This window comes from Equus caballus, unplaced genomic scaffold (genome assembly GCF_041296265.1).
Source record: "Equus caballus isolate H_3958 breed thoroughbred unplaced genomic scaffold, TB-T2T haplotype2-0000440, whole genome shotgun sequence".
In the NCBI taxonomy this organism is placed as follows: domain Eukaryota; kingdom Metazoa; phylum Chordata; class Mammalia; order Perissodactyla; family Equidae; genus Equus; species Equus caballus.
In genome coordinates, this window is record NW_027222395.1 from 1,325,439 (window position 1) to 1,340,621 (window position 15,183).

General features: G+C 36.5%; 1 protein-coding gene across 7 annotated transcripts in view; it reads left to right on the plus strand.

The window, feature by feature from the left end:
- Positions 1–15,183, plus strand: part of LOC106781265 (uncharacterized) — a 135,550-nt gene that overhangs the window by 1,073 nt on the left and 119,294 nt on the right. For 3 of the 7 annotated variants that reach the window (XR_011436182.1, XR_011436183.1, XR_011436180.1), the window contains exon 2: positions 3,416–3,492. The exons of 2 other annotated variants lie outside the window; for them this stretch is intronic. The gene's annotated coding sequence lies outside the window, so the exon portion shown is untranslated. Of the gene's footprint in view, positions 1–3,415; positions 3,493–4,903; positions 5,001–15,183 lie in introns of all 7 variants that reach the window. 2 more of the 7 variants (XR_011436181.1, XR_011436184.1) reach the window with 2 other exon arrangements.

Here is a 15,183-nt window from a genome sequence, read left to right on the forward strand (position 1 = left end):
TGAAATAGAAGAAAATAAGGAATCATTTTATTTACCCACGTCTTTCTTTGCTGCTTCAGGGCACTGAGAGTCTTACTGATGTTCTCACTTATGAGACGCTTGATCACATCAGCTTCTTTGGGCAGGTTGTGATTCACAAATGTCTCTTTGATTCTGCTGCATTTCGGTGGGAGGGAAATTTCCTCCTCCTCTTTTCTAGAAACTTTTGATTTATGAATTAAAAATGCATTCTCAAGCAAAAGTCCTGATTTTTTTTCCCTTTGTTTTGTGAGCATTATCAGAGCAGGGCTGATAAGCACAATTTTAATCTAAGAATAATTGTTTCTTTTATAATACCCAATTAGAGGGCATGCAATGTTCTTCAGTAAAAATATCTAACATATTTATATAGATTACAACATGTTATTAAGTTTTTATGTAGATTATATTTCTCCAAGATATTCATGCTTAGTAAGGGATCTTCACACTCTTAGTGTTACTGATGAACAACCCAAGACATTAAAATGCCATGAACTCTAAGAGCAGTTACATTTAGAAAATCTGAGAACAGAATCTGTGTCTTAAGTTTCAACTGGATACCGTTCCCCAGTTATGAGTGCGTATTTTACACTGGGACCAGTATCATCCTGAATAATAATGCTGTACCTGCCATCATATAGCAGAACCAAGTTAATTAACCTGTTCCGTTAGATTTTTGTGTTTCTAGTTTTGGCTGTCATAAGCTAAGTATTGAACATACTTGTACATGAATTTCTTTATCTCAGTATTTTCTTAAGAAATGTCTAGAACTAGAATTTGGGGTCAAATAATCAGATTTTTAGTAAGTGCTTATGATATGCCAGACCATGCCATCTTAGTATTCGGGGTGATAAAAAGACTCAAATGACATAGTTGACACTTTTACGTTCCTTCTGGTATGTAAGGTAAACCCTGAATAGGAATAGATGCATCGAAGGCCACTAGGGAGATTCAGATAATGTGACTTGGTGTTTTATAAGGCAGTGATGTCATTCTGACTGCAGTCACCACTGTCGGGTTGTGATTAAACTCTGATGACCTATGAGAGCACCATGATGGTAAGGAATTTATGTTGCAAATTTTTATGTTGCTTTTTAAGTTGAGATAGATTCATGATCATAAAATTCACCTTTTGTTTTTTGTTTTTTGGTGAGGAAGATTGGCCCTGAGCTAACACCTGTTGCCAGTCTTCCTCTTTTTGCTTGAGGAAGAGTGGCCCTGAGCAAACATCTGTGCACGCCTTCCTCTATTGTGTATGTGGGGTGCCACCACAGCATGACTTGTTGAGTGGCGTAGGTCCATGCCTGGGATCCAAACGTGTGAACCTGGGCCAACAAAGCAAAGTGTGCTGAACTTGACCACTATGCCACTGGGCCAGCTCCAAAATTCACCTTGTAAAAATGTACTCAAAAGAAAACGTTTTACTATATTCACAAGCTTGTAAAAATCAGTACCACTATCTAATTTCAAAACATTTTATCACCTTAGTAAGAAACCCTGGCCTTGTTAGCTGTCACTTCCTATCCCTCGTCCTCCCATACTAAACCACTAACCTGGCTTCTGTCTCCATGGATTTGCTGACTCTTGAAATTCAGTCTACATGGAATCATGCAGTATGTGTCCTTTTATGTCTAGCTCCTTTCACTTAGCATGAGGTTTTCAAAGTTCGTCCATGTGGTAGATAAGCACATCATTCTTTTACTTTACTTTGGAAAGTATACATGGCATTACATTTGCCATTTTAACCACTTTTCAGTGTACAGTTCTGTGACAGTAAGCACATTCACATTATTGTGCGACCATCAGCACCATCCACTTCCAGGACTTTTTCATCTTCGACTGAAACTCTGTCCCATTAAACACTTAACTCCCCATTCCCCTCTCCTCCCATTCCTGGCAGCCACCATTCTCCTTTCTGTCTCTGAATTTGACTTCTCTAGGACCCTCATAGTAGAGCAATCGTGCAAAATTGATACTTTCATGACTAGCTCATTTTACTTAGCGCAGTGTCCTCAAGGTCCTCCATGAGGAGTCGGTATCAAAATAGCCTTCAGTTTTATGTCTGCTTAATATTCCCTTATATCCATAAACGACATTTTCCTCATCCATCTGTTGATGGACATTTGGGTTGCTCTCAGTTTTTGGCTGTGACAAATGTGAACATTTGTGTACTAGTTTTTGTGTGAATGCATATTTCCATTCTCTTGGGTATATAGCTAAGGGCAGAAGTGCTGGGTCACACGGTAACTCCTACATTACATTTTATTCTGATGATGGTGGTTGCTGAGTGAGACTGATGGGATAAGATAATTGAGCAGCTTTCTGGAGGACGTGATTAACAGGGTGGGAAAGGATTCCGTAAGAAAACTTGCAGAAGGATGTAGCGCTGAGACCAGCAACAATACATGTTAGCTACACTCAGGGACCTCACCATCTGTCTAGACAGTCATCCAACAATGAGCATGCCTAGAAACCTGAGAGGAGATTGTGTCACTGGTAACTGAAGGAATCAAAAACCACTTAGTAAAACAACCCAAATTTAGTACATTTCCCCAAGACCAAGTAAACTCTGTTTAGAAGAATGAACTTTCCACATTTTGGAAAACAGCTTCCACTTAACACACAGCAAATGTTCACATGCACAGATATTTTAAGAAATGGCCATTGAATCAGCAAGTTAAGATATACTTAAACAAACAAAATCCCCATCAGGAGCAAAAGATAAGCACTGTTAATCAGTGAATGTACAACATTCTAGATCTTTTTCTGTCTATTGAAGTCTGATGATTTTTCAGTCATTTGATATTGAGATACACATATGTTCTTCAAATGGTATCATATTGCACCTATAGTTTTATAACCTGATTTTTCTACTGACAGTATTTCTGGAATGTTTTCCATGTTCACAATATTTTTCCTGACTTCACGTTTACTACATGGATATGTCGTAATGTGTTTAACCAGTCAGTTTTTCTGGAATTGGAATATTGAATACTTCCTGACCAGTTCTATGTCTTTTCTAACCTGTTCAACCTCACCTGACCCCAAGGCCATGAGGTAAGGTGTGGCTGGATGGCGTGGCTCCTTTTCAGTCCTGGAAGGTGTGAATGGAGGGAGGAGGACCTGTTCAGGGCAGCGCTGACCAGCCTAGCCTCACGTGCAGGGCTGCTTCCCCAAAGTGGAGGACAGGCCAGAAAACTGTCTGCTGAATTGTTTGGGTTTCCTGGGGGTTAGGGAAAGAGTTTGGGTTTATCTACAATCCTTCTAATCTTTTCATATTGTTGTGTTTGTTTGGTTAGCGGTATTATGCAAAATGGAATGGAGGAGCCAAATGTTACTTCCTTTCATGGTAACCCTGAATTATGCTTGCTCTCATGGTCTCTTTTTCCTTACCCAGCTCTGGATTCCCTTTGTTCTTTCCCAGTAGAGGAATCCCAAGGAGGACTGATCAGTTTTGGCAGGTGCAAAACCATGGTATGTGTAAGTTAGTGTTTCCTTCTCGTTAAAATAGTGAGACGTAAATGTTTTCATTAATTGTTCTGAAGCGTCCTACCCAAAGAACCCCATGTGATTATGTGCTTCCCAGTTCCTCCCATTCCAGTGAACTGAACAATGGTTCCAAATAACCTAGTCCTCCTTATGTGGCCCAGTCTTTTCCAGCCAGTGTTTATGCATTCACTGACCAGGTTATTCTCTCCTACGTGCTCAACTTAGTCATATTAAGAGCTATAATGGAGGAATGAAGAAATTAAGTCCTGTCAAGAAATGATTTGAGCTTCCCGTGTCAGGACTGTAGTTGGATGAGAGATGGAGATCCCATTTGGCCAAGCAGGGAAAGACCCTGACATTCTCACAGACATGAGTTTTCTAGATACACATGATAAAACCCAGCAATGAACGGTCTCTGGAGGCTAAGATCCAATGCACTGTGAGGTTTTTGGAATTGAATAGCAATATGATTTAGGACTTGAAAATATATGGATCATGGTCCTTTGTAAGGGATTCCTGAATGAGAAATATGACTATTTTATTGCTGACTGGGATGTGATGAAATTGAATGACTTTGATATAATTCTGGATCATCCTACATTAGTATCCTCTAACTCATGAACCAGAAAAGTTCTCAGTGAGGGATTGTTAGTGTCCATAAAAGAGAATAAAATCATAAGTCTTAAATTAACAGAGAGCAAGAATAGAAAAGACCTTAGATATGTTGTCTAACAATGTATATAATCATAATCATCTAAACATGTTTAATTCTATTATAACCATAAATTAGAGTGCTATGCAGCCATTCAAAATATTAGTCAAAATAAGGAAACTACATATGATAGCATTTAACAAAGAATTTCAGTATTTAAGATATTCTTTCGTTCTTTTTTATATGCTGTTTTTCTATCTGTTATGACAAACTCTAAGTTTCAATTGGAGAATTTTATCCTTTTACATTTAACGTAATTATTGACAGTTAGTTTAGGTCATCCATTTTACTGTATGTTTTCTTTTTTTCCATTTGGCTTTTGTTCCCCTTTCTCTTTTTTTCTTCTTTGGGATTAATAATAATTATTTAAAATTCCATTTTAACTTGATTTTCTATATGTGCCTATTTTTAGTGGTCACTGTCTGTATCTATATACATGTATATATCTATATATATATATAATTATTTTACTGAGTCATATTGGCTTTCAACCTTGTATACATTTCAAGTGTCTATCATAATATTTCAGTTTCTCTTTAGACTGCATTGTGTTCATCACCAATAATTCAGTTTTTATTCGTCACCATACATATGTGGCTTTACCATTTCATCCTCCCTCATCCCTTTTTCCTCTGGTAACCACTAATGTATTCTCATCTATGTGTTTGCTTATATTCCACATAGGAGTGAAATCATAGAGTATTCCTTTCTCTGTCTTACTTGTTTGGCTCAGGATCCATCCATGTTGTCTCAAATGGGATGAGTTTGTCTGTTTTGATGGGTGAGTAGTATTCCATTGTATATATATACAACACCTTCTTCTCCATTTGTCCCTTGATGGGCATCTAGGTTGCTTCCACATCTTGCCTATTGTGAATAATGCTGTGGTGAGCATACGGGTGCATATATCTTTTTGAATTAGTGATTTCATGTTCTTTTGATAAATACCCAGTAGTGGGATGGCTGGATCATACAGTATTTCTATTTTTAAGTTTTTGAGAAATTTGCATACTGTTTTCCATAGTGGCTGCACCCGTTTGCATTCCCACCACCAGTTTATGAGCATTCCCTTTACTCCACATCCTCTCCAACATTTGTTATTTTTGGCTTGGTAATTATAGCCATTTGACGGGTGTGAGGTGATACCTCATTGTCATTTTGATTTGCATTTTCCTGATGATTAGTGATGTCGAACATCTTTTCATGTGCCTGTTGGCCATCTGGATATCTTCGTGAAAAATGTCTGTTCATATCCTCTGTCCATTTTTTTGATTGGATTATTCTTTTTTTGTTATTGAGTTGTATGAGTTCTTTATATATTTTGGAAAGTAATGCCTTGTCAGCTGTATGATTTGCAAATATTTTCTTCCCATTGGTAGGTTGTCTTTTCATTTTGATGATGGTTTCCTTTGCCTTGAGGAAGCTCTTTAGTCTGATGTAGTCCCATTTCTTTATTTTGTCTTTTGATTCCCTTGCCTGTGGAGACATGGTATTCAGAAAGATACTACTAAGACCTACGTCAAATCTGTACTGCCTATATGTTCTTCTAAGAGTGTTATGGTTTCAGGTCTTACATTCAAGTCTTTAATCCATTTAGAGTTAATTTTTTTGTATCATGTGAGACAATGATCTACGTTCATTCTTTTGCATGTGGCTCTCCAATTTTCTCAACACTGTTAATTGAAGAGACTTTCCTTTCTTCATTGTGTGTTCTTGCCTGCTTTGTTGAAGATTAGCTGTCCCTTGAAGTGTGGTTTTACTTCTGGGCTTTCAATTCTGTTCCATTGATCTGTATATCTGGGTTTATTATGTGAGTACCATGCTGTTTTGACTACTACAGCTTTGTAGTATATTTTGAGTTCAGGGAGCATGATGCGTCCAAGTGTTTTTTTTTCCCCCCTCAGGATTGCTTTGGCTATTCAGTGTCATTTGTTTTTCCGTATAAATTTTAAGATTCTTTTTTCTCTTTTCATGAAGAATGTCATTGGTATTCCATTCGGGTTTGAATTAAGTCTGTAGATTGGTCTGTAGATCAATCTGTAGATTGATTTAGGTAATATGGACATTTCAACTGTGTTTATTCTTACAATACATGAGCATGGAATATCTTTCCATTTGTCTTCTTTCATTTGTTTCATTAACGTCATAGTTTTTGGTGTATATGACATTCACCTCCTTGGTTAAATTTATTCCAGGTATTTTATTCTTTTTTGTTGCAGTTGTAAGTGGGATTATAGTCTTGACTTATCTTTCTGCTGGTCCATTATTAATGTATAGGAATGCAAGTGATTTTGTGTGTGTGAGGAAGACTGGCCTTGAGATAACATCTTTTGCCAATCTTACTCTTTAATTTTCTCCCCAAAGCCCCAGTACATAGTTGTATATCATTCTAGTTCTTTCATTTGGGATGCCACCACAGCATGGCCTGATGAGCGGTGTGTAGGTCCATGCCCAGGATCCAAACTGGCGAACCACAGGCCACTGTAGTGGAATAAAATGCAAATGATTTTTGAATGTTGATTTTGTACTCTGCAGCTTTACTGTATTCGTTGATTATTTCTAATGGTTTTTTGTTGGATTCTTTACAGTTTTCCATATATAGAATCATGTCAACCACAAATAGTGACAGTTTTAATTCTTCCTTTCCTTTTTGGATACCTGTTATTTCTTTTTCTTGCCAAACTGCTTTGGCTAAAATTTCCAGTACTGTGTTGAAGAAGAGTGGCAAGAGTGGGCACCCTTGTCTTGTTCCTGTTCTCAGAGGAATGGTTTTCACAAGGCGGACTTGAAAGCTTTGCTCCTGTCTCCTTGCCAGTCAATCTCACAATAAAGCTCTTTCTTTTCTCCAAAGCCGGTGCCATACTGTTGGCTTTTCTGTGTGTCAAGCATCAAACCCTTGCTTGATAACAACACTATTCCATCATAAAAATGAATGAAATCTTGCCATGTTCAACAACATGGATAGACCTTGAGGGTATTAAGCTAAATAAAATAAATCAGTCAGAGAAAGACAAGTATTGTATGCTTTCACTTATATATGGAATATAATAAACAAAGCAAAACTCACAGACACAGAGAAAAGATTGGTGGTTGCCAGAGGAGTGGTGGATTAGGGGGTGGGAAAAAATGGCTGAAAGGAGTCAAGAAGTGCAAACTTCCAATTACAATATAAATGAATCAAGGGGATGTAATGTACAACATGGTCACTACAGTGAGTAATATTGTATTGAATCTTTGAAAGTTGTTAAGAGAGTAAATCTTAAAAGTTCTCTTCATTAGAAAAAAATGTAACTTTCAATAGTGACAGATGCTAACTAGACTTCATGCAGTCATTGCATGATGTATACAAATATTGAATTATTATGTTGTGTACCTGAAATTAATCTAATATTTTATGTCAGCTATACCCCAATAAAAAATAAAAATATGGGCAAGCCACATAATATAGTGGTTAAGCTTGCACGCTCTGCTTCTGTGGCCCAGGGTTTCATTGGTTTGGATCCTGGGCATGGACCTAGCACCACTCATCAAACCATGCTGAGTTGATGTCCCACATAGCAGAACTAGAAGGATCTACAACTAGAATATAGAACTATGACCTAGGGAGCTTTGGTGAGAAGAAGGGAAAAAAAAAAAGAGTGGCAACAGATGTTAGCTCAGGGTCAATCTTTGTAAAAACAATTTTAAAAATAAATAAAAAGAAAGCAAAAAACTACACAACAAAATCTCTGATTAATATATATGTAAGGATTTGCAACAAAATACCAGCAAACAAAAAATAATAGAAAAATAAAGAGGCCATACATCATGAAGAAGTGAAATTTATTCCTAGAATGTAAGGATGTTTCCCTTTAAGTAAAGAAATAAATGTGATACATCACATTGATAGAATTAAAGTTTAAAGAGATATGATTAGCTCAATAGATGTGGAAAACACTTTTGGCAAATTCAACATCATTTCATAATGTATGATCACAACAAATTTGTGATAGAATAAGCATATCTCAAAATAATAAAGGCCATATATGACAAGACACAGCCAACAATATATACAGCAGTGAAAAGTTTAAAATTTTCTCTCCAAGATCAGGAACAAGATAAGGATGTTACTCTCACCACTCTTATTCAACATAGTACTGGACATCCTAGTCAGAGCAATTAGACAAGAAAAAGAAATAAAATACGTTCAAACCAGGAAGGAAGAAGTAAAGCAGTCCCCATTCAAAGCATGCTATCTTATGTAGAGACCCATGAAGACCCCACCAAAAACTGTTAGAAGGAATAGACAAATTCAGTTAAGTTTTAGAACACCAAATCCACATATAAGGATCAGTTCTATGCCTACACACCAAAAATGAGCAATATAAGTAAGAAATAAAGAAAATACTATCTTTACAGTAGCATCAAAAACAATAAAGTACTCAAGAATAAAGTTAACCAAGGAAGTGAGATTTCTATCCAAATAGAACCAGAAGACATTAATGAAATAAAGTGAAAAGACACAAATAAATAGAAAGATTGTCCTTGTTCATGGATTGAACAATCTAATATTGTTAAAATCTCCATACTACCTAAAGCTGTCTATGGATTCTATGCAATTGCTATCAAAATTCCAATGCTACTTTTCACAGAAATATTTTTAAAAATCCTCAAATTTTTATGGAATCACAGAAGACCCTGAATAACCAAAGAAATCCTCAGAAAAAAACAACACAGCAAAGCTGGAGGCATCACACTTTCTGATTTCAAATTTGATTACAAAACTATAGTAATTAAAACAATATGGTACTGGAATATAAAGAACCACGAAGACCAGTGAAACAGAATCAAGAATGCAGAAATAAACCCATGTATATAAGGGCAACCAGTATTTAACAATAGAGCCGAGAATACTTGTTTAAGAAAGGATAGTGTCTTTAATAAATGGAGCAGGAAAAACTGGATATCCATATACATTAGAAAGAAATTGAACTCCTATCTCACACAATTAAAACAAATAATTTTAAGTGTATTAAAGACCACATAGGACTTGAAACCATAGAACTCCCAGGAGAATGAGTAGGAAAAAAATGTCTTTGACATGCATCCTGGCAATGAATTTTTGGATATGACACCAAAATCACAAGCCACAAAAGAAAAGATAAACAGATAGGGCAAATCAAGCTAAAAATATTCTGCATGGGAAAACAAACAATCAACAGAATGAAAAGACAACCTGCCAATTGGGAGAAGATATTTGCAAATCATATATTGATAAGGGGTTAATATCCAAAACATGTTTAGAACACATACAACTCAAAAATACAAAAACAACTGATTAAAAAATGATCAGAGGATCTGAACAGATGTTTTTGCAAAGAAGAGATACAGATGGCCAACAGGCACATGAAACAATGTTCAAGATCACTAATTAGGCAAATACAAATCAAAACCACAATGAGATATCACTTCCCACCTGTCGGAATCACTATTATTAAAAAAGGCAAAAAAAGCCCAACAGAAAATGAAAAGTAACAAGTATTGGAGAGGATGTGGAAAAAAGGGGCTTCTTGTATTCTGCTTGTGGGAATGTAAAATGGTGCAGCCACTGTGGAGACCAGTATGGAAATTCCTCAAAAAATTTAATCTACCATATGATCTAGCTCTTTCACTTCTGGCTGTTTATTGAAAGAAAGCAAAAACATTAATTCAAAAATATATATACACCACTATGTCTGTTGCAACATTATTCACAGTAGTCAAGACTTGGAAATAATCTAAGTGTCCATCAATGATCGAATGGATAAAAATCGTGTTGTTTGTATGTACAATGGAATACTACTCATCCATAAGAAAGATGAAATATTGCAATTTTCAATATGGATAGACCTCGAGGGTATTATGCTAAGTAAAAACAACTCAGACAGAGAAAGACAAATACTATACGATTTCACTCACGTGTGGATGATAAAAAAGCAAACACATAGAGAGAACAAAGTGGTGGTTACCAGAGGGGAAATCAGATTGGGGTAGGGCAAATGGGGTAAACAGGGACACTTGTACCATAAGGGAGGGAATTAGATTTTTGGTGGTGAACATGATGTAGACCGTGCAGAAGTTGAAATATAGTGATGTACTCCTGAAATGTATACAATATTATAAACCAATGTTACCTCAACAAACTTTAAAAAATTACCTGAAGAGGCAATTTTGGTGAAGTCCTAAAAATGCCTACACCTGACTCTAATACAGGACCACAGCCTTTTTACTCAAAGACTGGTCCACAGATTAGGATCTTCAGTATCATCACCCAGGAGCTTCTTAGAAATTGAGAGTCTCTTGGGCCGAGGGAGACCTACTGAATCAGAATCTGCATTTGAACTAGGTTCCTTGGCGACTCTCATGCATATTGAAGTCACAGAAGTGCTGGTCTTGAATGAGTTTTCTCACCTTCTCACTGTTGACATTTGGGGCTGGATAATTGTGTTGTGTGTTGTCTGTGCATTTCAGGTGACTAGCAGTACTCCTTCAACATGGCCAAGTGTCTCTGGGGCAAAATCACCTCTGATTGAGAACCAATGGGCTGATGTTTCAGAACTGAAAGCATTCTGACAGAATTCCAATCAAGACCCCATGTCTTACTTGTAAATTTGCACGGATCACTAAATCTCTCTGAGCACCATTTCTGCAATATAGGGTGGAGTTCATAAACATACTATCTCATAGAACAGACTTTTGTAAAAATTAAATAGGAAAGACCCTATAAGGTGGTAAGTTTGGATAATTTGGCATAAAATGATCTAAATAGATATCTTGTAATTAGCAAATGTTTCATAATGAAGGATGACATATCAGCTCTTAACTTGTGATATAAATAGGAATTGCAAGTTGTTTTGGCAAATGTATCAGGAAGGCAAGGAATTTTGTGCCCAAGATTTTATATTAAAGGAACAGAATTCTCTCATGTTCTGAAGAATGGACTAGCGATTTTCTGGAGATATGAGGGACAGTGTTCCCACCACGAGTTAATGTTTGAAGATCCTATGGACCTAAACCAGAGGTTTCTCAGTCTTAAACTTTTGACAAAATTTAAGCTCAGGGTTTTGATGAAGGGCTGATAGGTTGGACCTCTGGAAAGCAGGAGAGTTTATGTAGAGGGAGTAACAAGAACTGGATTCACTTGATTTCTAAGCTCGTCTCTTGGAAACAGAATCAGTAGGAAAACTTTTAATTCTGTCCTGATCACTGTCAGGCAAGGAAATCATGTATTTAGAGGTTGGAGTAATAAGAGGGAAATGTGCCTAATGAACAGATATAGGGAGCTCAATTCCCCACTGCTGCAGTCCCTCAGCATGTGCAACCTTGGACTGGATGGGAGATGGTTGTTCTTTTGGAGTCCTACATCTGGCTCATGGACCAATATTTGACTGCTCCCTGGTGTCTTGTTGGGTGAAACTTCAATCTCCATAATCAACCATCCAGGGAGAAATTTTTTTTTCAACCTGGAGACTTTCCTCTCAGAGATTCCATCCAGGTGAGTCTGAGAGTGTTGTAGACACTGTAGGAGAGAGTCAGAGAGAACGAAAGCCAAGAATATTTCCCTGAGCTCAACTGAGAGTCAATCCTGCCTAACACAGAGCTCAGAGATCACTGGGGTTGTTTGCTTGCTGTATTAATTAATTAATATATTTATTTATGATGCTGAAATGAAAAGCGAGCAATGAATCTAGCAACACAGGTGTCAATGTTGAAATTAAATGATAGTAACAGAAGGTCAATAAAAAGGGGAAATGAGAAGCGTGAAGTCATTTTAGTAAACGTAGAACATAAATCAAAGGATATTTGCAATTAAAAAAAGTGGGCAAATAGCATATTAGCTGAAGAGTGATGTACAGGCAAGTGAGGTGATTTCTTTTTATTTTTTATTTCTTTTTCTTTTTATTTTTTTCACAGTAGAATTATGTATATTTCTAGCAACATTATTTCTGTGTGAATTTCCATGCCATAAATTTGAGTACTCATTCCATTCAAAATAGTTTGCCAAGCTTTTAAATCAGTGGGTGCCCAACCAAATTATCTTTTCCCTTTGGTTAAAGATCTGGATTTTTTTTTTTTACTTTCTTTTTTTTATCATTCTTTTTAAATTTTCAGATGTACATCACATTTCGAATTCTGTGTACATTACATCATGTTCACCACCCAAAAACTAATTATAGTCCATCCCCTCACATTGTGAGCCTAATCACCCCTTTTGCCCTCCCCCTTCCCCACTTCCCCTATGGTAAACACCAATCCAATCTCCAGTGCTATGTGTTTTTTTGTCATTGTTTTTATCTTCTACTTATGATTGAGATCACATGGTATCTGACTTTCTCCCTCTGACTTATTTCACTCAGCATAGTACCATCAAGGTCCATCCATGTTGTCACAAATGGCCGGATTTTGTCATTTCTTATAGCTGAGTAGTAGTCCATTGTGTATAAATACTACATCTTTATCCATTCATCCCTTGATGGGTACCTAGGTTGCTTCCAAGTCTTGGCTATTGTGTATAATGCTGCAATGAACATAGGGGTGCAAGTATCTTTATGCCTTTGGTATTTTCAAGTTCTTTGGATAAATACCCAGCAGGGGAATAGCTGGATCATATGGTAGATCTATCCTTAATTTTCTGCGGATACTCCATACTGCTTTCCATAGTGGCTGCAACAGTTTGCACTCCCACCAGCAGTCAACAAGGGTTCCCTTCTCTCCACATCCTCTCCAACATTTGTTGTTTCCTGTCTTGTTAATTATAGGCATTCTGACCAGAGTGAGGTGATACCTCATTGTAGTCTTGATTTGCGTTTCTCTGATAGCTAATGATGTGGAGCATCTTTTCATATGCCTGTTGGCCATCCGTTTATCTTCTTTGGAGAAATCTCTGTTCAGATCTATTGCCCATTTTCTAATTGGATTATTGTTTTTTTCTTGTTGAGCTGTATTCTTTGTATATTATGAAGATTAACCCCTTGTCAGATATATGATTTGCTCATATTTTCTCCCAGTTGGTGGGTTGCCTTTGTTTTGGTTTGGGTTTCCCTTGTCTTGCAGAAGCTCATTAGTCTGATGAAGTCCCACTTGTTTATTTTTTTCTTTTGTTTCCCTTGTCCAATAAGACATGGTATTTGAGAAGATCCTTTTAAGATGAATGTCCAAGAGTGTACTACCTATAGTCTCTTCCAGAAGTTTTATAGTTTCAACTCTTTGATCCATTTTGAGTCTATTTTTGTGTATGGCATAAGATAGTGGCCTACTTTCGTTCTTTTGCTTGTGCTTACCCAGTGTTCCCAACACCATTTATTGAAGAGACTATCTTTTCTCCTTTGTAAGATCTTAGTACTTTTGTCAAATATTAGCTGTCCATAGAGGTATGGTTTTATTTCTGGGCTTTCAATTCTGTTCCATTGATCTGTGTGCTTGTTTCTGTACCAGTACCATGCTGTTTTGATTACTATAGCTTTGTAGTACATTTTGAAGTCAGAAGTTGTGATGCCTCCAGTTTTGTTCTTTTTTCTGAGGATTGCTTTAGCTATTCAGGGTGTTTTCTTGGCCCATAGGAATTTTAGCATTCTTTGTTCTATTTCCTTGAAGAATGTCATTGGGATTCTGATTGGGACTGCATTGAATCTGTAGATTGCTTTGGGTAGTATGGACATTTGAACTATGTTTATTCTCCTGATCCATGTGCATGGAACATCTTTCCATTTCTTTACATCATCATTGATTTCTTTCAATAATGTCTTATAGTTTTATTGTATAGGTCTTTCATCTCCTTGGTCAAATTTATTCCTAGATATTGTATTCTTTATGTTGTGATTATAAATGGGATTGTATTCTTGATTTCTCTTTCTGTTAGTTCATTGTTAGTGCATAGAAATGCAACTGATTTTTGTAAGTTGATTTTGGACCCTGCAACTTTACTGTAGTTGTTGATTAATTCTAATACTTTTCCAATGGATTCTTTAGGGTTTTCTGTAATAGGATCATGTCGTCTGCAAACAGTGAGAGTTGCACTTCATTTCCTATTTGGATTCCTTTTTCTTGCTTAATTGCTGTGGCCAAAACCTCCAGTGCAATGTTGAATAAGAACGGTGAGAGTGGGTACCCTTGTCTTGTTCCTGTTCTCAGAGGGATGGCTTTCAATTTCTCCCCACTGAGTACAGTGTTAGGTGTGGGTTTGTCATATATGGCCTCTATTATGTTGCGGTAGTTTCCTTCTATCCCCATTTTGTTAAGAGTTTTTTTTTTTTTTTTATCACGAATGGCTGTTGGATCTTGTCAAATGCTTTCTCTGTCTGTTGAGATGATCATGTGTTTTTTATTCCTCATTTTCTTAATGTGGTGTATCATTTTGATTGATTTGTGGATGTTGAACCATCCATATGTTCATGGTATAAATCTCAGTTGATCATGGTGTATGAGCTTTTTAATGTATTGCTGCATTCAGGTTGACAAGATTTTGTTGAGGATTTTTGCATCTATGTATATCAGTGATATTGACCTGTAGTTTTCCTTTTTTGTGTTATCTTTGTCAGGCTTTGGTATTGGGGTGATATTGACCCAGTAGAATTTTTTAGGATGTGTTCCGTCTTCCCTCATTTTTTGGAATAGTTTGAGGAAGCATAGTTCTTAAATCGTCTGTGAACATTTGGTAGAATTTTCCAGGGAAGCCATCTGATCCTGGACTTTTGTTTTGGGGGATGTTTTTAATTACTGTTTCAATCTCTTTACTTGTGAGTGTTCTCTTCTGATTATCCATTTCTTCTTGATTCAGCTTTAAGAGGTTTAAGAGTCTAAGAATTTTTGCATTTCTTCTAGATTGTCCAATTTGTTGGTATATAGCTTTTCATAGTATTCTCTGATAATCATTTGTATTTCTGTGGTATCCATTGTAATTTCTCCTCTTTCATTTCTAATTTTATTTATCTGAGCTTTCTCTCTTA